General features: G+C 42.3%; 1 protein-coding gene across 1 annotated transcript in view; it reads left to right on the top strand.

Annotated features, from left to right (window-relative positions):
• The first annotated feature begins 301 nt into the window (after nucleotides 1–301).
• LOC311235866 (bone morphogenetic protein receptor type-1B-like) overlaps nucleotides 302–15127 on the top strand; it is a 261140-nt gene continuing 246314 nt past the window's right edge. Inside the window, exon 1 of the mRNA XM_084323378.1 lies at nucleotides 302–426. The gene's annotated coding sequence lies outside the window, so the exon portion shown is untranslated. The remainder of the gene's footprint in view (nucleotides 427–15127) is intronic.

Here is a 15127-nt window from a genome sequence, read left to right as displayed (position 1 = left end):
GGGCACTGTACACTGTACATTGGAATACTGACAAAGCCATACTTGGTCATTTACTGTACAACTGGGTTAGGACATTTGTAGGGGCCAGTTTCGAATTGCAGTCTCCCGTAGGTGTTCTTTGAGAGTGCTTTTGAAAGTGGGTAGTGATTCACATTATGTAGGACCGAATCCTTAAAAACAATTGCCTCATTATTTACTGCATCTCCCCGAGACGCCGGTAGCTGGTGCTAAGTTTAGAGCAGTTTCTGAGGAAGGTATAAGGTTTTCTTGCAGAAAGATAGAGAGCATTGGCTTCAAGTGGGAACGTGAGTCTGTCGACCTGACGCTGTCTTCTTCGGTGTTGAAAAGAGAGACCGACCTACATCTGTAACGGAATCCCGAGGTTACCGAGTGCGTTTGTTTTCCATCGGGATATAACTTACTTAGGTAAGTAAACAAAGGTGAATGGCTTTATAATGCGCGTGTAATACGATGTATGGTTATCGATTCGCAGCAGCTGTAACCACCTAAAAGTTTGTTTATCCGTTTGTGTAGGGTGCTGGTGACTATAGCAGCATGCATGTTATTTTACTGTTTATTTATTTTACACATGTCTGTCTGTAGCCCAGCCAGTGAACTTCTGTCTGCATTCCGTTGTATACTTTCCACACGTTGATGCGCGCAAATTGCTTAAGACACCGCGGAGAAACACTGATTGAAGACAGCCTGAGTTTACTGTATGCTGTCCGTCTGTAGTGGAAACTGTGGAATTACAACTAGAGAGAGTCTAACTCTTTGTTACATTGTATCAACTACCCTGGTTACATTATCCTCGTTATTTATAGCGTGATTGGAAGGTAATCAACAACTAAGGCCACGCTGTTATTCATTATTCAAACCATTTAGTTCAGTTAAAATACGCAGCTACCTATGAGACCGATGAGAACAAATAATGAAATGACAGCGAGTTGTTCAAGCCATTTAGAGAGTCAATCAATCAATCAATCATCAATCATAGTTTATTATTTTGTATTCACACAATGCTTAAATACAATTGTACATACACTTGCCAAGGCCAGTACTACCCATAATAACTATAGGACTAATATGTAATTATATTATATTCTAAATAGAATATCTGCTGTGTTTTCCAAACTGACGCACATGTATACAGTATTCTAAGCTAATAGGCTGCCATAAAACAGTTTCTGCTTGTATTACACCAAGTGACCTGTGTAATTAGTGGATACTAGTCAATTATGCACCATTACTGTCCTAGCATTAAGACCATGACATCTATCTTAACTGTAACATTGGGGTGGTGATACAGGGCCACACGATGGGGCAATGTGCTTGCCAACAGGACATTAAGGGAGACAGAGGGACAACTATACATACAACTAAACTAACTACATTTATATATGGGGATCAGGTTGTTGCTGCGCAATCAGTACGCACATATTTAATTTGATACATCCGCTTGTCCAACGTTGCCCAACAGTGTTGCCCAAAAAAGTTGTCCAGTGCGTCACCCCCACTAGGATGGGATTTGTGTCTCTTTGTTTTGTTGCCTCCATCAAGGAGGTTATGTTTTCACTTGTCTGTCTCTTTGTTCTGTTACCTCCATCAAGGAGGTTATGTTTTCACTTGTCTGTCTCTTTGTTATGTTACTTCCATCAATGAGGTTATGTTTTCACCCGTATAGACAGTCTATTTGTTTGTGTGTCTGTCTGTGAACCATATATCTTAAAAAAGATTGACCAGAGAGATGGCCATAATTAGCTGGTTGATGCTTTCTTCTAGCATCACCAGGGGAGGAAATTAGGCCACTTTACTCGCCAAATGCGAGTATTTTTTACGTTTGGCGAGTAATTCATGAAGAGCACTCGCCAGTCTGGCGAGTACTTGTAATTACAAAACAAACAAAAAAATCATTCTGCAATCTGCTGATTCGCTCACTGGCACAAGCCGAACTCTGACTCCCCCCTTGATTCCTCCCATTTGCGCCTCAATCCAACCATAACCAATGAACATCATCGTTGTACAGATGCGCTCCAAGCTCCTCCAATGAACACTCATTTTCTAGAAGATGCCGCCCATCTAGGGGAAGTGGACAGATCACTGCGCGCGGACCCATAGATATATATCTATGCGCGGACCTACAGACTCCTGCCACCGGCTTGACAACGTAGACAAACTTAGACAAAAACACATCAGTGGATGAAAATAATTGCATGTAGTGTCGTCGCTTTCGGATATCAGTGCGGTCTGACATGGGGGCGAACAATAGCATGCGACGCGTCTCCTTCGAGTCGGATGAGAATGAAAAGTCAACCAGGCACCAGCATTAGCCGGCTAGCTACCTAGCATGTAACAAGCTACCATAACGCGCGTTCAACATAGTGGACGACTATACTGAGCGGCTTTGCTTAAATGCAGCCGAGTGACATTTTATTATTACCGGGTTTCCCCCCATATCACCACTCGCCTATATGCCCTTCACAACGGTGATGTTGTCATACTTGGCATTCAGAATACACCTGCTGAACCCCTAGCGTTGTCGATTCGGTTCCAATGTATTGTCATCTTACAGCACAAGTACAGTACAACCAGAATACATTTGGCATACAACCAGAGTGCAAATGTAACAAGTCAAGTTGTTTTATTTAGCTATTACATTACAGTGAAATGTTTGGTTTTTTCACTGCCCAACTCAGTCCAACCTAGACCAGTCCAACCTAGTCCAGTCCAGCCCAGCATCTTTCACTGCCTAGTTCAGCCCAACCCAGTCCAGAATAGTTCCCTCTTTCATGTTAATATGTGATATCCTAATATTTTGAAGAGTAGAGACAGTGTGATTAATACATGTTGTATGCTAATATTGTGAAGAGTAGAGACTGTTATTAATGTTTTATGCTAATAAATATTTTAAAGAGTAGAGACACGGTGTGATTTTTACTATGATTGAAAATCAATTTAGACAAAGACATACAAAGAAGTAATTATCACAATTAGCGATTTTTTTGGGCTGGTAAAAAATCAGTTTGTCTGGTAAAAAAAATCAGATACTCGCCAGTTGGCTGGTAAGCCAAAAAGTTAGTTTCCTCCCCTGAGCATCACTATCAGGGCCCTGTTTCTTGTACGTGGTTCAACTAAGTCGATCAAGATGTCATTATCCAGCTTCAGTTAACCCGATGTTTGAAGCCGGGATTTTCCTGTTCCACGAAGGTGGATTCAGTCTCGTTAACTCAAGCCAGACTTGCGACTCAGGCTAAATGCGCGCGGCCGCTTTAGGTGAAAAGCCAGCACGTATCGATGGCAGAGATCCTGATTCTCTAACGGCATTGATTGATTAATTGATTTAAGACTTTATTGACAGATTGCAATACGGCTCAATCGCCTCGCCGACAAGTTAAATGCGTTATCTATAGGCTAATTTTAAGTCCCTCATTACCTCAATCAATCAGATTATATTTCTTTAAACTTGCCTGCTGGATTGAATAATCAAATGAGATCTTGCTAGCGAAAATAATTAGTTAACTGTTATACAGAATTACGATACGGCTCTCTTACCCATTGATTGATGTATAGTCAATCTTTAACTTATCTCCAATGTGGTCTAACGGGTTGTTCTTTTGACTTTCACACAGACGACCGGGGTTCGAGACCCTAGTCGTCTCCTTCTTTTTGCAATATAGGAATAATTCAATTTGGTGCACGTTGAGAGCTATATAAAGAATGACATCCTCAATGCATGTAGATTTATAATATTTTAACTTAAAACCAGGCTACTTTGGCGTATAATCATTAATATTATATTCAAAAAAATCATATTGGAAACACCGGGTTTTGAACCCCGGTCACTGGGTTGGCAGGCTTGAGCACTACCGCTGCACCACTGTGCCAGATGGGATAAATTCATTGTTTATACATTAATGAACGAGAGACCCGTGTTTAGAATATCCTTTGTTTTGAATGAAGTTTATCTCTTTATCCTCATTCATTAATGTGACGTCAACGGCTCATTCAATTTCTCAAATCCGTCAAACAGCGCATCTCATCAGACATCTTAATCCCAGTTACAATTAAAATAACCACATAATGTGTACATCGCACGAGCGAGCGCCACCGTCGCCACGGTATATATAACGTGCATTATTTAGGACAAAGTGAATTTAGTATCAGCATTTTGGGTCTATTTTACATTTCAAAAGCCCCCTCTGGAAGAATGGAGCACAAAAACGTAATTCAGAATGGTATAATGCAGATCGTAGACTGTGGGAATAGTTTCAGGAAACGGGCTGTCACTTCTTTGCGGGGGCGTGGCGATGGGTCAGGCTAACTTGAACTTAAACTCTGCTTTCGACCAGGCTCAAACTTTTGGATCTGTTGTCATGGTGATTTGGAAAATCCACGTACAGGGAACCGGAAAGTCCGGCTTACTCAGTTATCCAGTTAAAGTTATCCGGCTAACTCAGTTATCCAGGTACAAGAAACAGGGCCCAGATCAACCCTTCAGTTTTTAAGTGAGTATCTCCTGACCTGTTTCTCGTGCAGTCACAAAACCAACCTCACATTTGCCATAAGGACCTAAGGTATGAAGTTTGGAATTTTTCATCATTTTTGATTTTCAGTACAGTCATAGCAAGGAGGCCTCAGGCCTGTGAAGTTTTCAGTCATGGTGCCACAGAACTAAAAGTCAACAGCTTGTCATGTTCATGATGATGACATTTGAAATGTGTTTGTGATACCTAACTGATTACACATTATTTAGATGAGTTGATACGCCAAACTGTATGACCATCAGATCCAATACATCTTTGTGAAAATGTATAATAAACAGGAATAGGGTTAGGTTTTATCAATAACAATTCCTTAATGATTTGATTCCTTAATGCTCAAAAATACCAAACCTAACTGTCTAACTCTGACCTTTATTTTCATGTGAAGGAGTTTCCAGGGAAATTCCAAAACAAACCATGTAGTGAATGTCCAACTTGTTCTTTTATCATGTTAGCCAAATTAAGAATTTTTTTTGGACCATTTAGCATTTTCTCTCTGACCTGGATATTGGTACACGGACCATGCTGGAACGTTTCTGGTCCCTGGTTAACGTGGCTTTACATGACATTCTTTCTTAATAAGTAGCAGAATAGGTGGTGAGTGCTAGATGGGCTAAGTGTAGGCTGGGTCATTCTGGGCATGTCAAACAAGTAATATTCTGATTAGAATTAATTCTGGGCCATGTAAACGTGGTTCAGCTTATTTAGCGTCCATGTAAACGGTTGATCTGAAATGTCCAGTCTGAATGATTTCAATCGGGTTGGGTAAATATTGTCCATGTAACCGCAGCTGGTGTGACATGAGCTAATTATCACCATTGTTGATATATAAAACATGGATTTACAGCCTGGGTGTGTTGGGATTGGTAATATAGGCAACTCTCTGTCATCTACCCAGTAAGATGTTATGTGGGGACTGGAGATTGTTAAGCCTTGGGGAAGGTCTGCACTCTACTGAGTATATGTTTTCTTTTGCCGTAGTGAGTGACCAGTCGCTATGCACCAAATCACCCCGATCTCCAATTCATATTCCCAAATAGTTCTCAGGTGTAAGGAAACCGGTGTGAGGTTTTCTCTAAATATTATCGTCAAATGGACTATGATAATGTTCTAGCCACCGGAAGCTTCCCTGTTTTATTACCCCCCCCCCCCCCCACACCTCTGAGGTATAACACACCAGACTGGTTGAAGTGTCTTTTGCCTTTCTTTCTTTCAATGCTAGCATTCAAATATGTCATCCCGAATAATTTCAGTGATACATTAACCTGTCCAGAAGTCTAACGTTCCGTGTGATATTGATTTGAGAACGGAACATTCTAATGATGATGTAGCCTCACAATAGTTAGTTACTGTTCACCCAAACCTATGGAGTTCTAGAATCCATTTCGACAAGAAATTAATTCTATAGCATATCTCACTGAATACATACAGCTCGCTCACTCTATATCCCTTGAGCAGTCAAAAATAGGTTGCAGGCTTATTTCTTCTAGGTTCCCACATGATGAGAGTAGGCTACCAGAATGTTTTATTACGCTTGGCTTGCTTCCTGGTGTGACACTAAATTTGGAATACACACCAGGGACACAACCTTTGTTTGTCCGAGGAGAGCAACAGCTGTGATTGGAGGATCAAGAAAAGAGGGAGGGGCTTGAGATTGGGTCTCAGGTTGAGAAAGTATCTATGTATGTGGGAGAGAAGGGGACGTATAGTAGGAGTCAGTGTCTATCCTGATTATTCAGACCAGGAGGTGAAGAGGACCTGCTGCTTCAGGGGCTCAGAAAGAGAAATAATAAGAAATTGAGAAAGAATGTAAATCTACTACCTTACTGTAGCCTCCAGCAGAGACTAGCCGTCAGCCCAGCCATACTACCACATACTGTACTAACTAACACACACTGCATACAACCTCACTAACACACACACACATGCACACACACTTACTTCACCTCCCTCCTCTGAGCCCGGTAACCAGGTCCAGCTGTCTGTCAGTGTGCGTTATGACAGGCGTATGTCTGAATGTGTGTGCATGTCTGTGTGTGTGCATGTCTTGCTGCCTTCTTATGTGTGTGTGTGTGTGTGAGTGTGTGTGTGCATGCATCACTGCCTTGTAGTGTTGTCACAATACTGGAATTTCGACTTCGATACGATACCTTGAAAAGTATCGATACTTCGATACCATTTCGATATAAAAAAATATATATATATATAAATATATATAATATATATATATATATTTTTTTAAACAAATTTAGCTTTTGTTGCTGGTTGATTCTCCTCCGCTTCTCTCTGGTACTATAAGAGAAGATAAATATAACACTTTTAAAACCCTTTGTTTATCTTTAGATCACACATTTAACTCTTTCAGTGCCACTCACGAGATTTCTCGTGTTTTTTTATAGGTGGTTGCTAGCCACTCACGAGATTTCTCGTTTTTTTTTTTTTTTTTTTTTTGCTATCTGAAATTTTTTTGCATCACCCGAGCCTACCCGAGTATAGCCGAGGGGCGCCGACGATCACTATGGAAAAAAGCGCCCCCTGTCGTCTCCCAGATGACATAAGTGATTTTGGAATGGACTCAATGAAAATGAATGGGGAAAAAAATCCGGTACTCCACATTTTCCAGTTCACTGATCCAGCCGGGGTTACCACAGTTCATTCTGGAGCCTCAGATCCCCGCGGATCATAGAGATCTACTGTGTCGCGTTGGATCCATACACTTATCGATTTTTTCGAATGGTGATCAGGAATTGGAATATACCAGTTGGATACCATCTGATGTCAGGTAAGGACTCTGTGTTATCAGTGGTAGGATAATCGGAGTAAGTTTGATGAAGTTATAAGCTGTTTTGTGAAATGTCTTCTTTCGGTTTCATTGTAAAAGTCAGAGAGGAAATCAACGGGGCGATTATCAGTGCGCGGCCGTAATGTGCGTGCATGCACGTATAATATTGATCATCTAGAGTTTATTTGAAAACGATTCATAAAAAGGCAGACGAATATCAACGTTGTGGAATATTCCACTAAAAGACGATTTTCATAGAATGCTCCAGAATGAGCTGTTTTTTATATCAAAACGGGGGCTTTTCTAACTGCTCTGAAACGGAAACGACGCGATAAAAAAAGAATCTGCCTTCACAGCACTGACTGGAAAATAGTATTTGATAATGCGATGGGCAGATTAGACACATAGCCATAATTTAAAACATAGATTAGGCGATATTAACGTTAACATTGGCGCCGATGGTGGCATTCAAGCGGTAAAACGGAAAACCAGGCATGGCATTGAAAGAGTTAAAAATAACTGTTCATCTCACTTCAATCATTTTTATTGCAAATGCAGAACATGGTATTTTCTCAAGCAGACAGATGTAAACACTGTAATCTGTGTTGCATGTACCTGACAAACTGAACTGTTTGTATTACAGTTAGTAACAGTTTCGATTTTTATTTAAAGATAACGAGAGCGAGCGAGCGAGAGAGAGAGGTAGCGGTAGATAGAGAGAGAGACAGAGAGAGAGAGAGGTAGCGGTAGATAGAGAGAGAGAGAGGGAGAGAGAGAGAGAGAGGTAGCGGTAGATAGAGAGAGAGAGATAGAGAGAGAGAGGCTATGCTCGGAGCATTTTAGTAACGTTACATTTTCAACAAGATTGTTGCTATTTAAACACTTGATGGAAACGGGGTAACGTTAACCTTATGTCGACTGTAGTATTGTATGACCTCGACATAACGTTTAAACGTTAACGTTACTCCATTTCCATGCAGTATTTATAACGGTGGCCAGCTAAGCTAACGGAGCTAACTGCTAGCAGTAGCTAACGTTAGCTGGTAGCTGTAACGTTACAACGAATCAGCTGTTGATATTATGCGCCATCAGTAGACAACGTATCATGTATTAAACTAGAGTTAATGGTTTAATGCTTCAGTCACAGTGACGTTGAAAGAGCAGCTGTCACGAACCTCTTTCATTTATTTATGGAGATCCGCGCTGGCACTGCTAAAATGTTTGTTTACTAACTGAAGACGGCTCTGTGAGGGGGAGGGCTGGACTCGGAGCAGGCGGAGGGGCAAGCGTGTTCTGAACACAACAGCGCGTCAACAACTTGCTGTAGAACACTCGCCAGCTGGTACCGATACTGCAGAAAGTATCGGTATTTCGGGAAATGAGTATCGAAGCCGTTTTAAATATTCAGTATCGATATGTATCGATACTTTGATATTTTTGACAACACTACTGCCTTGTGCATAAGTGTGTGTGCGTGTGTGTGTAAATGTCCATGTGTGCATGCATGTGTGTGTGTCTTTGTGTGTCGTCTATGCCAGCGTGCTTATGTGTGTGTCCAGATGGTATTAGACTGTAGGTCCAAATATGACCTCACGTCATCCATGCTGTTGGGGTGCAGCATCGCCAAGGGACCATGCAGGAAAACACTCAGCAAATATGAATGAGTGAAGCAGAGAAACAGATGTGTGTGTGTGTGTGTGTGGGTACATGCTTGAGTTCAAATTTGTCTTTGTGCTTATAGTGTGTGTGTGTGTGTGTGTGTGTGTGTGTGTGTGTGTGTGTGTGTGTGTGTGTGTGTGTGTGTGTGTGTGTGTGTGTGTGTGTGTGTGTGTGTGTGTGTGTGTGTGTGTGTGTGTGTGTGTGTGTGTGTGTGTGTGTGTGTGTGTGTGTGTGTGTGTGTGTGTGTGTGTGTGTGTATAGTTTTTTACCTGTTTTAGAAAAGTGGACAGATCTCACAGATCTGTGAAGCAGGAGGACACATTCTCAATTGGCTGTGTAATTGAGTTTAGGAAGGCTGCCATAAACACAACTTTTCTCTCACACATTGTGTGTATGTTGTGCGTGTGCGACGTGCATACACTACATGCATGTGTGTGTGTGTGTGGGGGGGGGGGGGGGGGTAGTAAGCGGTCAGTGAAAGGAGCATTTGAGACACTTAACTTCATCAGATAACCTTGTGACGATTTTGTGCAACTCCATGAATCACATACTGTAGATTCTTAATACAAAGTATACGATAGTAGTACAAGCCCCGGGATAGAGCATTCTGCAGGGAAACAGCTCAACAGAGAGAGTGAGATGAGGAAGGAGAGAGTGAGTGAGAGAGATAGAGATAGACAATTTGTAGTCATTGAACAAACATGTCTCTGGGAATTTGGGGAAGTTGGTGTTCTCCACAGCTGCTGTTCACTAATGTCTAATTTCCTGCAGGTGAAAGATTGAGCTGATAACCGTTGAGAAAAAAAGATCAAACCTTTTTCACCCGAGGGCTGATTTCTCCTGATAGACCTCCGTCTCTCTCATTAGAATGTCACCGTGATTGATGAAACAGTTCCAAGTGTTTTTGCTCAACCTGAAAATGGAGCTAGAAGCCGTTCCATCACTCTGTGTGCTATTGAACTCTGTTAGTGTCGGTTTAAAAAGATGTCTTGATTTCTCCTGAGGCCAGTGCAGTTGGGGGCCAACCATGGTATTTACAGTAGAAGTAGCTGTAACTCAAACAGCTTGTCAATGAAATTGACTGATAAGGCTATTGGGGAGTGAGTCACAAGTTCACGCTCTCCCTGTTGCTTCTTCTTCTTCTGCTATTTATTTTGTGTTGGTGACAGTAGGGCTGTATTCACAAGGGAATAAAACCCCTCTGTGACCAGGATCAAACTTCTACTATCTATAAATAACCGATGGAATAAAAATCTGTCCCCCATATGGTTAAAAATGATCCAGCCAGGGGCGCCCTCGTTGCGCATACCATAGTGCCTCGCGCACCTACGCGGCCGACCCGGGTTCGATCCCAGCTCCCATCGTTATTTGTTGCATGTCCTCCCCACCTCTCCTCCCGTTCGCCCTCTCCTCTGTCGGTCCTGCGTGACAAATAAAGCTGTAAAAATGCTAAAAAGATATAATAATAATAAAAAAAATTAAAAAATTATCCAGCCCAGCTTTTACTTGATGCTATTGTTGCTCAGCGACAATGTTGCACAATCTCGCACTAGCAACTGAAGAACATTTGGTATCCTTCAGCCTCTCTAGGCTGTAGACTAATACTGTAGGCTAAGACACATTTTATGACTTTTCATCAAGGATGGAAATCCCTTGAAAAAAAAAAGCCTGTGTGTTGCTCGTACAATATCTGCAAGTGTGAAGTTGTCCTCCTTCGCCAGAGGTTGAACAGGGTTTGATATGATGCCAATACCACAGCTGAGCTATAGTGCCTGGACTCACTGTGTTCCATCCAGTGTCAGGCCATGTTTTCCACCAGCACAGTGTAGGAGCTGTTTGTGTTCAGGCTGCCAGACAGACACGCTCTCTAACCAACACATGGTAAACAGCAGTGGGGGATTTGTTCAGATTTAACAAGGGCAATTGTGGGCAGGTCAATTGTTATTTTCCCTCACTCTCTCCCCTACAATTTAGAATCAACGAGGGGGAAGCATTTGATCATTTCTGCCAGTAAGGAAGTTGCGGCCTTCCCTTCAAATTGTAGTGGTTAGATCTCATCACCCAGAAGGACATTTTAGAATGTACTTTTAATTTGTAGGCAGTGGGAATACGTAAGGTAATGATTGAGGCAGTGGTGTAGTCTAGTCTGTAGTAGTGGGCATACTGTGACGTTATGCCCCCCCCCCCCCCAAATTCTGTAGGACAATTAATCATTGTTGGCCAATTATCTTGTTATTTCCTGAAAAATACCCTATTTTCATATCACAATCTGATACTACTTAGTGGGCTACTATGTTCTATGCTATGGATTTCAATCATAAAGATTTAGGCTAAATCAGTAAACTGTTTAAAAAGGATGTGAGTAAACTGAATCCCTCTCTAGGCCTAACCTGGGTTTATCCTCCACTACATCCCTCTCTAGGCCTACTCTTCATAGTAACCTGGCCTTACCCTCCACTATATCACACACTACACTATAAGACTTTGCCACTGTATTGCTGGGGTTGGCATTTTTCAAATATGTTTTTTGGGAAAATTGGACGTTTACATGGCTCTCATGTCTAGGGTCCATAATTACCCCAATATCTAAAAATGAAGCTGGTTGTGTTTTTCTTATTAATTTATTTTAGATTTTAGATTTTTTTATACTGGTTTATACACGGTTTTCTCAGCCTTATACTCGGCTCTTTATAAATACAGTATGACTTAACTTACAATAATTCACCAATGTACATCTATGTGTAGCAGGGTGGATTATCCCTGCTTCGTGGGAACGGTTGCTGGCAGTCAGGAGGTAGCTGGACACAGTGGAACTCTGTCTGACTGCACCCTCGTCTTTGGGCCTGGGGCGTCGACTGGAGGCTGGTAGTGTGAGTGGATGGGGCCCGGGATTTACCAACCTGGTCTGGTACTCTGGTCTTCCTTCCCTGCCGCAGGGCGGTCAGCAGTACTCCCCAACACGCTCCCACTCCTCCCAGTTGCTCCTTAGACCCTCCCACACCTCGTGACTGAATTGTAAATAAATACCCTGAGTTCCCCCCGCAAGCAGTACCCTCTCTCAATGACCCTAGAAACCTTACAATGAAGAGGGAAAGGTGGGATAGGAAAGGGTTAATTATATTAACATTACCCACACCAAAAGGGTTAAGATAGGCTCAATAAAAGACACACACACCGTGCTCCCATTCAGTATGATTATTATTGTATCATTGGCCTAGTTACACAATAGCTACGTCTGGTGATTATTGCACCACGGTTATTGTTACACAATAATTACAGTCTGATAATTATGTAATCACACCTAGGCACCAAGTGCTCTCGCTATACCCAGACTAAATGCTGCCCACGTCTGGGCTAATCACAGTATCACTACCTTCCCTAAGGGTTTATATATACTGCTCTCGTACTCCGTAATATGGGGAAAGAAGGGGGAACATAGAGGAGGAAATAGACGGGTTCACTGAATGGGAAATATTATTACATCACACATGTTATCACGCTCAAAGGAAATGAAAATAAAACAAAATGTGAGCCCACAATTACCAAAACAAAAGCCCTATGCTAATGCCGGCATGTAATGTTTGGGGTTTGGTTCGCCCGCAGGCTGCACCACACTGTGTATGATGTAAGGATCCGGAGCATAGCGTTTATACTCATCAAAAATGGCCGACTCGCCGCGCCACTGTTGTCCGTGAGGCAAGATGGCGTCGAACACTCTCGGCGAGGACACCAGCAGGCGGAGCTGTAGCAGAGAGGCAGTGCTGGCTGAGCTTGTGCTGGGCGATGACGACCTCTGCTGGTGGGAAAGAACTCCCGTGTCCTGCAGGCAGCCAGGAGCAGGTCTGCTGTAGAACGCCGGTGCAGACAGCTGTTGACGCCCGGGGCAGACTGCTTGTAGGTCCCGCACGTATCTGGGTCCGCACTCTATACCGGCACAGTAACTGCTATAACCCGACTACTGTGAACTCAGATCTATTATTAGCCGCACGCTACCTATACCGCTCACTGTAACTGCTATAACCCGATACTGTTAGTCCTGTGTTCTGTACCGTTTGCTCTTACACTATCACTGGTACCTCTAGGATATCACATCCACTAGTAAGTACTTTCTATCACCCGTCACTATTCCACGGGGCTCTTCAACAGGGCTCGTCCAGAGCACACGCCTGCTGCGACTGTTCGTGTTCCAAGTTCACTGCCGAAGAGAGCGTCTTCCGTTTCTCTCCTCCATATATCTCCTCCCAACTCTCTCCGCCACTCTCTGCCTGCTACCGCCCCCTGTTGGTCCCGCCTGCCAGTCACAAGGGAAAAGCATTGTAGAATATGATCCAGTACTGTCGTTTATAATCCATATTCCAGTGCTCTTCGGAAGGGGACGCTTGTGTCATTGTTCGTGTGAATATCAATGAAACTAGTTAGAATGTCTTGGTGTAGAAAGGGGAGGTAAAAAGGCATATCAGCAGCTCTGAATAATAAGCAATACTTCAGGCTGCTACATATGTCATATGTGATATGTACAAGAGTCATTATTTGATATACAGTATTATTTCATAAAACACGATGGGTTGGATGAAGGTAGAGGGCTGCACAACACTGAAGTTCAACTGACATTAAATATTAGAACTATTGTAGTCATTGTAAAATGTAAAGTCTGCTGCATGATAGACAATGAACAAAGACATATAATTAAGTCCTAATCAACACCATGAGCTCGCCAGTGAACACGAGTGTGAGAAACAGGGTCAGCACTGTGTGTGTGTGTGTGTGTGTGTGTGTGTGTGTGTGTGTGTGTGTGTGTGTGTGTGTGTGTGTGTGTGTGTGTGTGTGTGTGTGTGTGTGTGTGTGTGTGTGTGTGTGTGTGTGTGTGTGTGTGTGTGTGTGTGTCCATGCACATGGCTCTCATTGTGTCTGTCTTTGTTTTGGCTTGGCAGTGCACTCTGAAGCTGGGGTGAGTTAAAATCTTGACACCAAACTGTTTAAGAGGGAGATAGTGATTTATCGCCTCTACTGCTTTGATATCTACGTGCAGTGCACCCACAAACTGTTACACACTCTCACATACATATTCTATTCATAAGTACATGGTACACACACACTACAAACACAAGTATGCACAGAAATGTACTGAAAGACACACACAGCTATGTTTGTATACATTGTGGGGACATTTCATAGACTTGCATGCATTCCCCAACTCCCTGACTCCTTGTTCACAATTAGGGTTGGGTACCGTTCACATTTGAACAGATAACGGTACCGGTACCAGTACCCAACGGTACCTTTTTCCGGTACTTTCATTCTAACAAAAATACTATCTAAAATACTACAAACAAATTATGTAACAGAAAAATGTGATCACAAAAAAAGAAATTATTATGTAATAACATTTAATGTTTTTAAAATGATTTTTTAATAAACTTCTCAATTTCAACATTGTTATTACGCCACACAAACTACAACCCCTCCCTACATCCATCTCCCAAACCATTCCTACAACCATTTATTTTAGGTTGCATGATCATGTATACATTTATTATGTATTATTATTTTTTAAGTTTAAATATCAACATTATCTGGCCATCCTCAGTAAATACTATCAAACTCCTCTGACCTCATCTGGTCTTGCCAAACGTGTGCACACACACAATCACACACACAATCACACACACACACACACACACACACACACACACACACACACACACACACACACACACACATACACACGCTTAGCTTAGTTAGCATCAGTGGCTAACATTAGTTATCTTAGATTAGTTAGCGTTATCAGCTAACGTTAACGCTAACACTAAGTTAAGGTTTTTACCGTGACGTGGACATACAGGAATGGCAAGGATGCAAATGTGCAAAGCATGTTAGACGCATTGGACCCGTTGCTCGCACTGGTCTGTGCCTATTATGAAATGACAATTGCGCATCATTGCACAATTGCGCTGGTCTGGTCTATAATGAAATGACAATTTTGCGTCATTGGAATTCTGATTATTTTCTAACTGGGTGGGTCTTGGGTATCGAAATGTGGCATTGATTGATCTAATGTGAAACGGTACTCTGTAGTACCGACGTAAATCGGTCGGTAACCTTAAAAGTAGCCTACCGAGTTCCTATTCACAATACCAGACATTGA

The sequence above is a fragment of the Notolepis coatsorum genome (genome assembly GCF_963971535.1).
Source record: "Notolepis coatsorum genome assembly, chromosome: 1".
Classification (NCBI taxonomy): domain Eukaryota; kingdom Metazoa; phylum Chordata; class Actinopteri; order Aulopiformes; family Paralepididae; genus Notolepis; species Notolepis coatsorum.
The sequence above is the reverse complement of the archived record's forward strand: the minus strand, read 5'-3'. Positions and strand labels throughout refer to the sequence as shown.